This window comes from Phymastichus coffea, unplaced genomic scaffold (genome assembly GCF_024137745.1).
Source record: "Phymastichus coffea isolate CEN01 unplaced genomic scaffold, Cenicafe_Pcof_1.1 PCOF00005, whole genome shotgun sequence".
Taxonomy (NCBI): Eukaryota; Metazoa; Arthropoda; class Insecta; order Hymenoptera; family Eulophidae; genus Phymastichus; species Phymastichus coffea.
The window spans coordinates 5,965,001-5,982,080 of NW_026706816.1; the positions used below are offsets into that span (position 1 = coordinate 5,965,001).

At 35.9% G+C, this 17,080-nt stretch overlaps 1 protein-coding gene across 4 annotated transcripts in view; it reads right to left on the reverse strand.

Annotated features, from left to right (window-relative positions):
* The window catches only part of LOC131667483 (NAD(+) hydrolase sarm1), an 836,900-nt gene that overhangs the window by 509,322 nt on the left and 310,498 nt on the right, over positions 1 to 17,080 (reverse strand). The gene's annotated exons all lie outside the window — the stretch shown is intronic.

Sequence of the window (17,080 nt, forward strand, 5' to 3'; positions counted from 1 at the left end):
TTTGCTGCTAAGTACCTGTATCAATAATTTTTACCGTTAATCCACATATTTCAATTTACTCGGAGAGACTCCTCACTCCCGGTGTTATTTCTCCGCCGCATCACATCTTTTAACTTAATCTGTTCTTGCGCTTAGTCATCGCGATGGCTATTTTAATTTAATTTTAATATTATTTTTATTTTACTTCATCTTGTTTTGTTTTATTTAATTTAATTTTGTTGTATTTTTCATCTAGCGCTATCTACATGCTAGATAATTTTAATTCTAATTTTAATTTTAATTTTATTCGTTTGACTGTGTCAAATCGCGTTTCCTTTTCTACCATTCACTTAATTTGTAATGTAATTTTCTGCGTTCACTTCATGAATCATTTTTCTCATTTCATTTTGCGTATAAACTACTTGTTTATTTTTACGTTTTAATCATTTCTAGGTTAATTTGCGAATCCCTTTATCGCCTCTTGTAAATGGCATCATTTTACTCCCGAATTTCCCACCAATTTTTTAATCCTTAACTAACTGAGGCACCAATTTTCAAATCTTTAAATCCTGACTTTTCACAGCTCCCGTTTATGACTGGTCAGTAACTCAAATTTTCGCGCGAAATTCAAACTTTTCAATTTGTCGTATCAATCTGTCCTTTTAAATTACCTCGTTTATTACAGATTCTTGTAAAGTTTTGAGACCCGCGGAGGAGAGATGGGAAACTTTCTGACACAATCTATGAATTTCTATTTTTTGTCTTAATTTGTTTTTAAATTCCAAACCTCCCACTTTTATCAAATGGTCTTGTCTTTATGCGCCGAGTGTGTTGAAGCACTGAGTTATCGAGGTGTCAATATCTTGCAGTGCGAGGCCTGGTGATAGATCTTTTCATCAGCACTGTTCCGATATAACATTAAACCCTAACTTTGCGACTTTTATTTGCCGTACCTGTTCTATTGAGTCTGCAGTCTTGGCCAACTCTCGTCAATCCGGTGGCGTGTTTTTACAATCCCCTCCTCCACTCAAATCGACTCTGCTTCAGCTGGCACTTTGCCTTTCGTTGAAACCTCAGGCCGAAAGAGATAGGCATCACCTTACGAGCTTTTCCCGTCAAAGACGTTGAAGGTGGAATCCCGGAGTGACTTCTCTAATACTGACTGATCGGGTGCCCCTCCCACTGTTTCTTTCCCTAGTGCGGACCAAATCCACTTGCTCGATAGCATGGCTCCTACCACGGGCGACAAACCGCCAGCATGGTTTTCCGGTTTCGTGAATAATGAATTCATCGAGTTTCGGAACGAGAATAGAGCCACCCAAACTTCCATCCTGATCAAAGTCAATCGTGTCGCCGACGAAGTGAAGAGCCTCAAGTCTGTAGTGGGTCTCAAGAATCGCTCCGAGCTCCTTATTCTGGGCCTTCCGCAGGAGTTCCAGGCTTCCCTGTATGATGCTGCCGGTATGCTTTTCGAGGCGATTGGCTACCCAAACGCTAGGGGTCGCATAGCAGCCGCCAGAAAATGGACTGCCACTCGTTCTCGTCCCAACCCGACTGATACTACGTCCGCTTTCGTTGTGCGTATCGACTCATCAATGGTGCGTGATGTCATTTTGGAACGCTCTGGGAAGCTCGCTGAGAAGACGGCGAGGGACGTTTTTAAGTGCGGTCTCGGAAACCCCGTTTTCATTCGTCAGCTGTTACCCTAGCCGATCCACAATCTCTTTGTGAAGGCGCTTCCGCGTAGCAGGGTTTCGCGCGCTTTTTTGTCTCGGGTATAGTCGTCCATATCCGGGAAAACACGCGTTCCACCCCTATCCCCATAATGTCGGAGAGCGACCTTGACAGCTGTACGCTTTTGCCTCCCGGTCAGCCTCCTGTCCCGGTCGCTCCGCGTTCTGGTGCCATGTCAATGGCTGCCACTCCGATCGGCACTCAACCTCAACTTCGCACCCCAGGTTGTCAAATACCGACCCACTGCCATCATCCCAAAAAATCCTGCCCCCCAACTTAACACAACCGACGATTGTTTTAGCCCGATAGTGTCTGTCTTTCCAGCTCAGCTATCTCAAGCTATCCCAAATTTATCTCCTCCAGTTTCTGGTCCATGATGCCAACTAATCCAGGACTATACCCCGTCCTCTGCTTCATTCGTTATCGGCCACATCAATATAAATAGACTAAATTCGCCCTGTCATTTTGCTCTTCTCGAAGAACAAGCCCTTTCTGATATCATAGCCATTACTGAAACCTTCCTCGCACCTGATATCTCTGACTCACACCTCTCCCTCCTCGATTTCAATTTGTTCAGGCTTGACCGAATTGGAAAGTAGGGTGGCGGGGTTGGCTGTACGTCCGATCTTATCTTAAATTTAGTTTTCTAGCTACTTCAAATCCAGTTTTTGGTAACACGCTTGAATTCATCCTTGGTGAAATAAAGTCCGACAAGACTAAGCTTTTGATGGCGGTGGTATACAGACGTCCCTCTGCATGCTCTTCCACACATTTTTTCAACTGCCTGGCCACTTATCTCTCCCTGTACGAAAATGTCATCATTACCGGTGATTTTAACGCAGACCTAAATTCTAGCTCTCTGCCTGATGCTCGAGCTTTGAGATCTCTCGTTGATCTACACAACCTCCACTTCGTATCCACTGATCTCACATATCACTGTCTTGATATAAATCCCCCTTCCCACACTACTCTTGACCTCTTCATAGTGAAAGACCCAAATGCCATCCAGACATTTGGAAAATCTGATACTTCCTTTATTGCTGGCCATGATTTCACCTATCGTTTCACTACTAACAAGCATATCACCAGAGTCATTAGGTCCCGCGGTTTAAATCGGGTAGAAGAAGCGGCCTTAAATGAGACCCTCAGCAGCCTTCTCTCGTGTCTGATCGACAAATCTCCAGCACGACTGAAGCGATCTTCCAATCCGTCGATCGATGCTGACCTGCATTCCCTTGAAAACTCGGCGCACTCTCTTACAGAAGTCCTTATAAAGTCTTTCGACGAGGTAGCCCCTCTCAGGTACATCAAATTCTCTTCTAGGAATAAACCCTGGGTGACTCCGAGCATTCTCGCTCTTATGAAAAGAAGTGACGCTCCCTATAAACTGGCATCCTCCTCCCGCTCGGTCAGTGACGTCGCTGGGTGTTGAAGACTAAGTAATGACGTCTCAAATGCCCTCGACTCAGCAAAAAATTCTTGCATCTCAAGTCGACTGTCCTCCGCAAGCATCAGTAAGGCCAGATGGAGCGAGTTACGAAACTTGGGAGTCACTAACCGCGCTCTTCCATCCCCGTTTCGATTTTTTCCCCAGCCGTACTAAACACCCACTTTGCCAATATAGTAAACTCGTCTTCTCCTATGATATGTGACATTTTTGACGCCCTTTTAGAGAGTCCCCCAAATGTTCCTCACGCCCACTCCCCATTCGAATTTCATGAAGTCACTAGCCAGGAGGTTATGGCTGCACTAAACTCGTCCTCATCCAGAACATTCGGTCCCGATGATTTGTCTGTCAAGATGCTTAAACTCGTCTCTTCTACTTGTCTCTCGTCTCTCACGCATCTTGTCAACAAATCATTATTGTGCGGCGTTTTTCCGACCTCCTGGAAACGGTCTCTCATCACAAAGTACCTCTTGCCAAAGTACCTTCGCCTGCTCTTTTATCGGACATCAGACCGATAGCGAGGTTATCTGAGGTATCAAACGGGCTTGAGAGGCTCGTTCATTCACAACTTTCGTGCTATCTAGATCGCCGCAAGCTGCGTGATCCACGGTAGGCCAGATTCGTGAGGTTTCACAGCACTCAGACTGCACTCCTGGGTGTCCTGGATGACATCCGCAGATCCATTGAGGAGCGTAAAATTACAATCCTCATCCTGCTGGATTTTTCCAAGGCTTTTGACGTTATTCCCCATGGTCGTCCGATGCTCAAGCTCAGGAACCTATGCCTGTCTGATACTGCCTTGAGATAGTTCTTTAGCTATCTGACTCATTGATTTTTGCAATCTACATCTCGGATCTGCCCTCTGTTCGCTCCTTCATAAACTACATGCTTTATGCCGAAGACACGCAGGTCTACCTTCACTGTCATCCCGGCAATCTTGCGGAGGCTTTGGAGAGGGTGCAGCTTGATGTGTAGGTTATAGCGGACTGGGTCCTAAGAAAGGGTATCTCCCTTAACCTCACCAAGACCAAGATCATGATACTAGGCAGCAAACAGTACGTTTGGGCTATCAACTTGAACGACATCGTGAAGATCACTATTAACGAGGTTTCACTTGACTATGTTACCAGTGCTCGCAACCTGGGCGTAATACTTACTCCCACGTTAAATTGGTCCGATGATGTCAGAAGCGTGACGAGGAGGGCATACAGCTCTCTGGCTTCACTCCGCTTCCATAGGAAATCTCTCACGACTACCCTCAGAAAAGTTCTTGTCGAGCAGCTCATTTTCCCACATTTCCATTACCTCTCAGTGGTCTGTATTTAGCTTGATGGAGAGCGCTCGTCTAAGCTTCAAGTTGCTCAAAACGCCTGCGTACGCTTCGTAATAGGATGGATCCCTTATATACCTACTCTATCCCTAAACAGCGACAACACCCACCATAGATTAGCCCTGGGCTGGCTATTCCTTACCCCAAATAGGTATAGAGCCCTCGCCGTTCTGGCCTACTCTGTTGTGTCCAGAAAGTCGCCACACTATCTAGCTAAAAACCTGTCTGTCCTGCTTAATAGTGTTATTATCCGGCGCTCCGGTCCCCATCCACCGTCGGCGTTTGAATATAAGGCCCCTGAAATTGAGGCCTGGAACCAGTCTTTTGCGATCCTTGCTCAGTGAATACTCAACTCATTGAGCGTGACCCTGTTCTCCACCGATCGAATCTCTGACTTCAAGGATTGGACACATGATTTATTTTTAAATTATGAGGCTAGAGCATGGATTGAGAGAGCGACTCGCGAAAAATGTATGCCAGTGTCGGCACTGTCCGATTACACTCGCATACCCAACAAGGTCGATCCAGTCGCGTTCTCCCAAAATTATCCATCCTCCCACAAATACTCCTCTATCTACCTTTGGTTCATGAAATAGTTAATTAAATATGGTTGTTTTTTAGCCAAATGCACGATGCTCCACTTTTATGCCTTTCCTCCTTTCAGACCGTTTTTCTGTAAAATAGGTGCCATCGCGCTTTCATTACTTTTAGTATTTTTATTATTTTTTACTACTTTTATTATTTTTATTGGTCTTATTATTTTTATTATTTTTTATTAATTTTATTGTCTTTATTATTTATATTATTTTTCATCTTTTATTATTGTTATTTTGTTGTTTTATCTGTTATTTCAATTACATTGTTCTTTATATATTTTTATTTTACTATATATTACTCATTTTATTTTATTTTTATTTCTATATACATATTCTTACTGTTTATTAGTCTTCTTACTGTTAATGTCATTGTAAATTCGCTGCTAACCGTATATATAACTCACGCATTTTCACCTAATTCATCTTCTTTAAATAGTGAAATGCGTTACTATTTTTTCTTGCATCTCTTCTTTTGTCATTTTTAAATTTTGTTATTATTTGATTTGTACATTTTCTAAACTGCCAGACGGGATTCCAGCTCATTGGCCCACTAAACGAACTAATCTAATCGAATCTCACCGATTGATAATCTATAATTGTGAATCCTATTCGCCTGCGTTAGTATTTTAGCCCATAAAAGACTGTAGTTTTTGTTAATTATTCTTAGCTATTCGCTTAACCATTGCAGTAGATACTGATCCTCTCATATCATTAATAAAGGTAAATTTTCTGTAATAATATGAGCATCTACCTCCTCTTCAACATATAGGCATAAGTTTTTTTAAATTGTAAAAGAATTTTTTCTTTGTAAAAAAGGCGAATCAATTTTTGTAAAATTTTAAGATCGTTTAAAGCATCATGGAAAGTATCACTGTTATTGTCACTTTCATTTAGATCAGTCTTATTTAAAAATGTATTAGCTAAAGTAGTCAATTTAAACATATCTGGGCCCTTTCAGTCAGGCAAAGCTTTTTTTAAAATAGAAAGTGTATCTGTAAAACAAAATACATAAAGTTCAAATATATTTTGTAAATTTGTTTGTACAATAGCTTTGATAATTTTCTTAGTATCAAATATAGCATTATGCGCTATCAATAAAGCTGGATGATCAAGACTATCTAAAAACAGGTTGAACGCTAGTAACGCATCACTAATACTCAAAGTATAAGTTCTTTGCTATTGAGAAACAATTTTTCTGTTCAAAAAGTATCGCGAATTTTTAATTTCCGCGGGCTACGTAAATTTAATTTTTTTGTAGCGTTATGTTGGTACTCATGTCCTTTACTAATGCTGACAAGGTCGGCCATTTTGAATGTTTAGTTAATTTTTGACAGCTGTTTTGCTTGGATGTGTTTTGGTTCGTCATAGATTTTTGTCTATTCTAAAAAATGGATCAAAGAATCTGTATCAAATTTTGTGTAAAAAACAAAATAAAGTACGCGGACGCATTCCGAATGTTGACTTTGGCATATGGTGAAGCTACCTTGTACCAAAGCAACGTTTATCGGTGGTACAAAATGCTAAAAATTATACTAATTTTATTAATACAAAGTGAATACTATTTATCTTCATGTAATAAAAAAATAATAGACAACGCGAGGCGGAAGTTACGCGTCTAAATACTTATATATATATATATATATATATATATATATATATATATATATATATACATGTATTTGGTTTAATTTATTTTATGTTCTCAAAGTAATTAGAATAAATATTATAAATATAAACGTCTTTAAGATTACCCATATGTTTCCCCGTCATAATAAACATTAGACTAATTAGTTTACAATCTTGATATTGTAACGGTCCTATATATGAGCTATTTATTAAATTATTAAATGACTGCAACTAGTCTAACGTATTTATCTGTTTAGTCAAAACAATACATTAAGCGGCGCTACCTCACTGTTTACGCGACTGTATACAAATAAGAGTCGAGTCAAAACAAACAGCATGACGTCACAAAATAATAGACATAGATATAATGATCCATAATATTGAGAAAAATATGTTAATTATATATAATTTGAATATAACAAAGTATCGATTATATAGATTTTAACATACAGATTCACAATATCTTATTCAATCATAAATTTATAACGAATATCGATATGTAAAGTTAATTTATTTATTAACATATGAAATATTAGAAAAATATAAATAATTTATATGAAAAATGAATAAGCATAGAACATGAGTAAGAATTGGTTTCATTAATAACAGCTAAATAACAACTGTTATTAATAAATAAACAATTAATAATTTATTTAAACAATAAGCTATATATAGAACGAAAATATTAAGTTAATACTTGATAATGATAATTTTATGATTTAGAAATCTTAGATAACTAATCTAATAATCGCATATTAAGATTAGAAGAAAACCGTTACAAACATGAAAAATTAGTCATAATTCAAATGTTATTAATTAACTATAAAGTTATATGAAATTTTAATAATTTTCTATTGTAAATAATGTAATATCACGTTAATTAACTTTATTAGTTAATAACTTTTGACGAGACTATTGGCGATAATTGTATATTGTATAAAATCAACAAATAACTAATTCTGTAAAATTTACATGTGTTAAAAACTTAATATTAATGGTTATTTACTTGTAAATTAAGAAAAATCATTTCTCAAAATTCGCGAATGTCTCTCGAATTTTCGATGAAATCTCTCCTGCAATAGTAAGCGGGAAAATCTATGTATAAATAGGCCCACCTTTGCACAGGCTAGATTCATTCACTTCTAGCCTTGCAAGGTGAGCGCATGAGTCTGAATAAACTTGGATTAACACCTAAGTTTTTTCTCTCATTGTGATTAACTAAGCAAGACTATCCTTTCCTTATAATTTGAGCTCGACTTATAGAACATCTCGCGCTATAAGAAACTTGGGCCGAATTATATCCTATCAAAGAAAGACTTTAGCTGTGCTTATGGGACAATTCGCACCATAAGAAACTAGGGCATTGTCTGACTTTCTTCGATATATTGCAATTACTTATGTATATTTGATTTACTTATTTATTATATTTGATTCATTATCTATTCTCTTGACAATTAGAGTAAAATCATCGGAAACAAATTCTTACTCATTAGCTAGTTTACGAGAGTTCGAATTATTTTATTTATAAGTGATACGAACATCACAATATAGAGAGCCGGAATTCGATTAATAGGGATTTCATTATTGACGCGCGAACGGGCCGGGCTGCCTAAAAGCCTGAGTGCCGCCCGAGGTCGCTCGGCTGTTAAAAAGGCCTATGTACGAGGCAAATTCGTCTCGCGCAAACTGCCACCTATCAGGATAGACAACTTTAGAAATTATAAATGAATTTATAGAAGCTTGAATACCAAATAAAACAGAAAATTCCCATTTACATAACATTGTTATAAATCATATGGTACATGATTCTTGTGGCAATTAGTGTATGAAGAATGACAAATGTTGAAAAGATTTTCTAAAACAATTTCACAATGAAACGAAAATAGATAAAAATGGTTACCTTCAATGTAGAAAATGGTGTTGCTTATTAAAAAACAAATAATTATATAATAGACTGTTATTGTCATGTATACTATTGATGGATCATACTTTACATTTCTCTATTATTTGAAATATTTTATTGTTACATAAATGTTGAAACGGTATCAAACATTTCAGCTATAAAATATTTATAAAAATAAATTTATAAAGGTCATGATGCAGCTACTGTAATAATTTAAGATTTTGAAAATGGATTTATTGTACAACACAATGAAATTTGTCAATTTTCTTATGCACGTTACGTTGGTCTAGTAAAAGCTTGTTATTCTATAAAGTAAAATTTTACAAGACAAAAGTCATTCGGTTATATGACTGCCTGTACATTTATCTCATGAGTGTAGTTATCATTACTGATTCTCTTGATAAATTAAATGTAAACAATTTGAATAATAGAAGTAGTTTATTACTTGATTTTTTTTAATGACAACAAACACATATCTGCAAGACAATATTACTGTAATCAAATTCTTTTTTTTTATAAGCATGAACAAAATTAAACTAATGGTGCTACTGTTACAAATTAGCAAAAATGAAAACAACATTTTAATACTTTTGGACGAATGTTTTCTGTAAATCTAGCTTAATTAGAAATCTTTTATTTTAGATTATTGCTTTTAGATATGAAAGGTGCTAAAAGTTATGAATATCAAAGAACAGTAAATAATATTGTTCAACTAAGTAGGTAAACAAGAGAGGCCTCAGCTCAAGAAGGTATCAGCTCACTGAGCTGATTCCCTGAACCGATGTCCGTGCATCTTCAGCTCAGCACTGTCAACTAATCTTCCCTTCTCTTACGTGCTTTGGCACTGTCGGATCACCCCCCCCCCCCCCTACTAAGCTGATACCCGTTCTATGTTCCACACTTTCGGTTCATTGTACCCTCCTCTTCTACTGAGCTGTTGTGCTCTCTGAGCCGATGCCCGTGCGTTTGTATGCTTTCCGTTCATCGTGTGCGTGTGCGCGCGCGCGCGCGCGCGTGTGTATGTGTGTGTGTGTGTGTGTGAGTGAGTGAGTCTCACCTACTGAAGATGGCTTAATATAATAAAATGCAAGTACCAATGAAGACCAAGATGAAAAAAATATTCAACACAAAATCCTGCTTACTTTCTTTTATTTGTAGTCTTCGTGGTTGTATGCTACTATAAATAGCACAGCGTGAGAATTATCGAATCATTCATCAACCAGTATTCCAATAAAATGGATCGCTACCCTAAAGTAAAGTACTTTCGTCTTCCACAAGAAGGCTCAGACGAAAATAAGAACAAATAATCATCGATATGGAAACAATCTATTTCCAAATTTTCGAGCAATACTAATAATTTTCCTGTACAAAAAGGCTATCAGCAGTTCAACAACGAAAAGACGGACTAATAATCATATGTACACATGTCATCATTATACATCACTTCAACTACAATAAATAAACATTTTTTTCATCTAAATTTTATGTTGTATAAATTTTTTTTATTGATAAAAAATACAATATTTATTATAAAAAGATGAACTGTTGCTGCTGTTACTGATGTCGTAGTCAGAGTCGGCGAAGAATTTCGCTTTTTTTTGGATGGTTGAATAAAAATAAAAGAATATTTTTTTTGTATCAATTGAAAAGAATTTTTTATTCATGAAAATATATCTTATTCTACATGTTCTTAAAAATACATGATATTCTACAAATTATCTATTTAAAAAAAACTATAGAAATCCTTCAACGACTTCATCTCTATCTTTCCAATCCTTACAACAACCATTTATGTAATACTTTTTCATAAAGTTGACGTTTTAATGTGCACACGTCATTACGTATTTACTGTTATGATTAGGACACACAGTAACTGATTTCAAATTTTTGAAAGGAGAATAGCTCCAATCATCCAATTCGAAAACTTTGAGGCCATATCATTCTAACCACTCTTTTCAGATCTCCGGAAACGAAAACGGAAATTTTTGTGGCATCTTTGAGTGTATCTGTGGTGATGAATTTATGCTCGTCGTATTTAAAATCGCCAGAGTTCCATGTTAATCCATGATAGTAAAGTTCTAACGAGAGATTTTGTCGCTTATATCTCTCCGTTAGTCTTCGCCATGGAAAGATAGGTTTGAACAAGTGTACGAGTTCGTTTGAGTTAAATGGAAGTATCGCTAACTCTTTCAAAGCATAAGTTTTGCTAGGCATCATGAAGTCTTGCATATCGACTACGTACTTCATTGCGATAGAAAGCTACAACTGAGCTGCTTAAAGAAAGAGTCGATTCTTTAATACCCCTCTCCCCTCGTAAATAAGTTTCTTCACATCTCCATTTATCGGATTATACTGAACGATGTGATCGTGTAGAATAAAACACTACGCTGTAGTTCCTTCGGGAATATTTTCTCTGGTTTCGAACTCTAAGCGCACATTTACTGGAGCAGTCTTTAATGATTCATTTTGTTTCGAACAGTCAATCACTACGAGCGGCATGTAATTTTTATATTCGAGTTTTTTGAGCATCGGTTCGGCATCTTTATCGTAGTATACGTTTTGAAAATTGGCATACATATCGTACAATATTGGGTACTGGTTTTTACTGAAATCAATATTGAGATTACCATATGGATAGCATTGAGAGTTGAGGTACAGTTTTACATTTCTGATGTTGTAATGATCAAATATACAAGCGTTAGAGTTTGGTTCTTTTTTACGATTAGTTTGGAAGGCTAAGATGACGTAGCGTAGTTTCTCCAACAGATTTGTCTATTTGACTGTACAGACGTGATTTGTGTTTGCAGGCAGCGCTAGATATTCGTACAGTTCCCAACTACGAAAACTCATGGAAATACTTTGTTCGCTTTTTAAAAAGTCGAGTAGACGTCTATATAAAAATCTATATAAAAAATACTTTGTTTCATTGAAATTACTCTTAATAACGCATTTTGACTGGACAATAAAAATTATCATATCTATATCTATAAGTAGAGTTACGTCACGCTCCTTATATGGTCATAAAATTTGACTCCAGCATTAATATAATCATATAATATATAAGGGTGTGCCGTTTAATATACTAAATGATATATGTAGATTCATGAATTTAGCGGATTGCAGTAATATAGTGAAAATAAGAGAAGAGCTCACAGATAGGAATGTTACAGTATTACACATTTTTCAAAGTGTCGAAATTAGCATCACCCCTGAGATCGGGAAAGCCACTATCGTGGCTCGACCATCGATCGTCACTTCACATATAAGTATTCTCCGATATTAGACACACATATTTTGCGTTTTCTATAGAAAATACTGAGCAGTTAAAAATTTCAAATCCCCGTCCTCTAAAAATTAAATAGTAATTTTTTACTCAAGTATTTTCAAGAACAATAAAATCACTACAATTATATCTAACACTAATAGTATATTATTTAAAACTTTAAAAATAATAATACTAGTAAAATTAAAAAAAAACAAACGAAAAAAAAGAGAATTCAGTGACCGATACCTTCTCGCGGTTGGTTCTGGAAACGCATGTTGCTGCTACAAACGTACGACATTTATTTATAAGTTTATTCGTTTGAAGGTTGTGAGCTTAAAATTTGGTGAGTTTAGAGTTTGTAGATTAAATGTTGTTTGAAAAATTGCATTTTCACTGCATTCTCACTCCTCTTATAAGGATCGTAAGCTTTTTCGAACGACAAATTTAGTAATTGGTTTCTTATCATCACTACGAACATTACCAAATATAAATTATGTAAGATTTTTTGTTAAAAGATAATGTAATTAGATTTTAGTACAATTTTTTTTAGTTTACCGTATTTTTACTTCCATTGTACGGGTTGTAATTTTTTTCAACAGGTAAAACTTGATTAATGGATTCTTCTTATCGTGAGGGTTAGCAGGTTACAGGGCCGGAGGGTTGGGAAAATTGGGTTGAGAAGATCGGAGGTTGAAAACCAGTAAATTACCGGGTTCGTGGGTCAACGAAATTGGATTGTAAGTCTCTTGCACCGCTTTAAGTTAAAATATTCATCGTTGAACCGACGTCTGCTCAAATGGCTACGGTATCAATGAATGTAGATTAGGTATTTAAAGGTGTCCAGTAATGCTTTGTCCTATAAAAATACTATTTCAATCATCCACACTAGCTTTATATCTGTAGAAAAAACGTGTCATGGGGATCCGTAATAGGAGTTTTTCGAATTTTTAAGCTAGGTTATCAGGATATTCTGAGATTATGGTGCAGTTTTGATAATGAGTATTAATTTGATGATCCAAATGTCAATAAAATACAAGTACGTTACATCGATTTTAAAATGACGCACGCTATTTTCAGGCTTTAACGAAATTGCTATAACAGTAAACTTCAAATTACCATATCTTGAACAGAAAGAAAGATATTTCAAACTTAAATAAAAGATTTTAGAGAGTAAGAGTGCTCCTTCAACATAGCGTATTTAGTTTTTCACACAAAAAAATTTATTCAAGGTGTTATTGTACCTCAATAGCAGCGAAAAACAAGTACATTTTTTGCACTTTTGAATTAGGATATTTAAAAAACTTGATATGATAGAGTAATTCTAAGGTCAGATTGGAATTCAGCGACCCAAAATCTACCAGAAATAACTAGTCTCATCTAAAGAGCAAGTTTCACATCGGGCTATGTAATCTTTCATTATTACCCAACCTCCTTATCATGAGAATAATTATTCACTTTCGTTCATTTAGCGGAGACATTGTCGTTTTCTAAATTCTGGTTGTAAAGTTTAAGAAATGAAACAAAAAAATGATAGTGAATAACAGAAAAAAACGATAAATTAAAGTGGAACAAGATAATAAAGCTCAATGAATATTTATTGTAGAATTCAAAGAATTTTTACAGAATAAAATCAATTTAATATTTATTCATTAAGAGAAAATAAAGAAGAAGTTGTAAAATGTAAAATTTTTTATTTTGAATAGAGAGAAAGAAGATTTTCAAAACAAAATTTCTTAGACCACTGAATACAGAATCACAATTATGAAAGATTTTTCATATCTGAAATTCAACATTTTTTATTTCGTGGATGAAAATTATTAACTGGACGAAAGCCCATAGACGACTTCCGCGGCGGAGTGAATGCGCCTTCCGTACTTCCCCTTTTATAAATAATTAGAAGCTCAACGTTATTTTGGGCTATTGACTTGACGCGCGAATAGCGAACCGAGTTAAGAAATATTTCACTTCATATTTAGTAGATGAATAATGAATAATAAAATTTAAGATAACATTTTCAGAAATAAATAGTTCTTTATTATTGATATTTTACAAAAATAGGAAAGTAGTTTAGTTTAGTTAGTTTATTTATTTACAACTTATATGTTACATTTGGTTTACATTTCTTATATTACTATTTGTGTCTCGTATCTAGTTTGTGTTGTTGATTATGTATGTGTTTTGTGTGTGTGTGTGTGTGTGAGTGCGCGCGTGCGTGTGTGTGTCTGTGTGTTGTGTAAATATGTGCATTTGTAGGTGTGTCTGCAACTCTTGTGTCCCTGTCTTCTGCGCCTGCCTGTTCCTTTTTTCTTCTCATTTTTCTTCTGATTAATCTTCTCTTTAATTTTTAATGAATTTCTCTCTCCAAGATCTGCCTTTTCCGCTCTTCTGTTTTTTTTTCTCTTTCTTGCATATTTTCTTTTCAGCTTTTCCTTTATTACTTTCTTTTGCCTTTTCACCTTTGCCTTTCCTTTGCTTTTGCTCTCCTTCTTGCTAATCATTTCATCTATCTTTCTCCTTATTAAGGCTTTGACACCTTTTTCTTGTTTCCTATTGCTCCCTCTGCCTTTCCTTTCCTCAACCTCACTTATTTTTCCTTAGTATCTTATGATTCGTCTTCTAGTTTACCTTTTTCTTTCTCTTCTTCGATTCTTCTTCATTTCCATTTTGCTCTATCCTCCAATACCTGCTTCCTCTCGCTTGTGTAGTTGCTGTTACTTGTGTCTTGTGTGTGTGTGTGTGTGCATGTGCATGTATATGTTTGCGCGTATGTTCGTGTTGTGTGTGTATGTGTGTGTGTAGATGTGTCTGCGAGTCTTGCTTCGATGTCTTCTGTTTCCTTAAGGCCTTGCAGCTTCGTCTTCTTGCTTTTCTTTTTCTTTCTTCTCTTCGTTTCTTCTTCTTTTCCATTTTATCTCCATCATCCACGCTATCTTTTCTTTGCTTCCTATTATTATTTTTTCCCATTCTTCCCCTTCCTTTCTGCTTTTTTCACATTTTTCTACCACGTGCTTCCAATTTTCTTCCTCTTTCATACACATTCTGCATCTCTTATTTTCTTCTTTTTCCCAATACCTGCTTAATTACCTAACCTAAACCTTTCCCTTATTTGTAGGCCTTTTATTCTTCCATCTCCTTGAATTTCCTTTAACCTATACCGTTTCATTTCTTCTTTCAGCTCTTTCCACTCATTTATGTATCTTGATTTTTCTAGTTTTTCTTCTAGTACTTTTTCATCTTTTTTCTTTAGCTCATCTCTTATTTCTTCCCAAAACTCTTGCCTCCTTTCATCTCCCTCTTCCCTCTCTCTGTATATTTTACTTTTTTCCAGCCTTTCCTCTCTCTCCTCCTTCTTACCCTTTTTATCTTTTTCATTTCTTTCCCTTTTCTTTAATTCTCTCCATGCTTCTTTTTTTATTGAGCCATCTCTTTCTTCTCTTATTTTGTTTTCATACTTCATTGCTCTTTCTAATGCTGTTTCTTTCATTTCTTGTCTTCCTGTTTCCCATCGTATTAGGTAACTTGGCGTGTTTCTATCTAATCCTAATACCCACTTTATGTATTTTAGTTGTAGTCTATCTATTTCCTCATATCTCTTCCATCCCCAGACATTCATCCCATTCCATACATAATCACGCTTTTCACCAGAGCATTGAACAGGTTCATCCTTAGCTCCCAGTTTTCTCTAATTAGCTTTTCTCCTAGCCCCCATAGCTTCCCGAATCCCATATTTATTTTCCCTTCTACCTTCTTTATCTGCTTTTTATTTTCGTTATTTCTGCTTATCACATATCCCAAGTAGTTGTACTCTTTTACCATCTCTATCTTCTCACCTTTCCATTCGAATTCTTCTTCCTTCCCCCATCCTCCTCCTCTCCTGCATTTCATCATCTTTGATTTTCCTACATTTAACTCTAATCCCCTTTCTTCCAGGTATCTTTTTAATTTTTTCAGCATTGTTTTCATTCCACTTTCACTCTTTGCCATCATCACTATATCATCTGCGTATCCTAATGTCCATATTTTCTTCCTTCCTATCACTACCCCTCCTTCCTGCACCTGCTTGATCTTCACTTCCAGGTCGGCGAAGGCAAGATTAAATAGCGTGGTGCTCAAAGGGCACCCTTGCCTTACGCCTTTGTAAGTCTCAAACTCCCCAATTATTTTTTCTCTTACTTTTACCTTATTCCCTGTTTTCTTATATATTTCTTCTATTATTTTCTTAATTTTTCTATTTATCCTTTTCTCTTTCATTGTTTCCCATATTTTCTTCCTCTTTATTTTATCAAAAGCGGCCTTCATGTCTGCAAAGAATACGAACAGTTTTCCTCTTTTTCCCTTATTTCCTTCCCTATTATTGTTTTTAATATATATATTGCGTACATTGTTCCTCTTTTCTTCCTAAATCCCATCTGCGTATCACTTAGCGTTTCTTTAGCTTCTAGTTCTCTTTCCAGCTTTTTCCTCAGTATTTCCGCATATATTTTATATCCCGTATCCATCAGCGTTATTCCTCTATAGTTTCCTACTTCTTCTTTTCTCCCTTTCATATATATTGGTACTATTATTCCCTTCCTCCATTCTTCCGGATATCCTTCTCCGTTCCATATTTCGTTTAAGCATTTTGTCATATCTTTTATCAAACCTTCCGTGCCTTCCACCCACGCTTCATTTGCTATACCATCTTCTCCTGTCGCCTTTTTCTTTTTCATTTTTCTTATTACCTCTTTTACTTCTCTTTCTTTAATTTTTTCACCTTCCTCTCCTTCGCTTTCTTCGGTTTCTTCCCCTTTGCTTTCATCCTTTTCTTTCTCTCCCAATTGTTCCTTGAAGTGCTTTATCCATTCTTCTTTTCCTATATTTTCATCTAATCCAATTCTTTTCTTCCTATTGCCATTCACTTTATCCCAGAATTTTCTTCTCGTCTTATCTGTTCTTATTTCTTCTGCCACTCTTTTCCCTTCATCTTCTTTTGCTTTTCTTATTTCCTCTCTGTATTCTCTCTTTGCTTCTAGGTATTTGCCTCTGTCTCCTTCCCCTTTTCTTACCTTATTTAACTCTGCCATCACCCTATCCCTTTTTGCCTTACATTCTTTTCTCTACCAGCTTTTTTTTTATCCTTTTTTTTTCCTTATCTTCTTTTTTACAACTACGTTCTTCACTCTATTTTTTATATCTTTCCATTTTTCTGATCCCTCTATTG